Raw genomic sequence first — 473 nt, forward strand, 5'->3', positions numbered from 1 at the left:
GCCGCGCGGGAACGAGACCGGGAAGTGTAGGATGGAAGAGTCTTAAGAGATCAAAAAGCCGCCTCAGCCCGATGACCTCGTGGCGCAATGGTAGCGCGTCTGACTCCAGATCAGAAGGCTGCGTGTTCAAGTCACGTCGGGGTCAGGACCACCTGTTTTCATCTCAGATGCAAGGAAATAGAAGGTGTGGGTCAGGAAATAGAAGGTGTGGGTCCTTTGTAATTCCGACCCTGCCAAGACGCTCGGTCGAATCCGGATCTTTGAACTCCCTGGCGGCAGAGAAGCCAGAGACCTGAGCTTGAGGTTGACCGGTGTCGTTTTCCTCGCTCCTGGGGTTGATCTGGGGGGCCGCGGGTGGGGTCGCCCTGCCACCAGCCCCTCGCCCCCCACCCCAGAACTTGTCACCAGAAGAGTTTTTCTTTTTCTTTTTTTTTTAAGGCCAACGACACAGTGGAAACCAGGTACAGGACAAA

General features: G+C 55.8%; 1 non-coding gene across 1 annotated transcript; it reads left to right on the plus strand.

Annotated features, from left to right (window-relative positions):
- Positions 1-73: 73 nt before the first annotated feature.
- On the plus strand, positions 74-145 carry TRNAW-CCA. Its single transcript has one exon. It is a non-coding gene; the product is annotated as a tRNA-Trp (tRNA).
- The last annotated feature ends 328 nt before the right edge of the window (positions 146-473 follow it).

Source organism: Suricata suricatta, chromosome 17, assembly GCF_006229205.1.
Source record: "Suricata suricatta isolate VVHF042 chromosome 17, meerkat_22Aug2017_6uvM2_HiC, whole genome shotgun sequence".
In the NCBI taxonomy this organism is placed as follows: Eukaryota; Metazoa; Chordata; class Mammalia; order Carnivora; family Herpestidae; genus Suricata; species Suricata suricatta.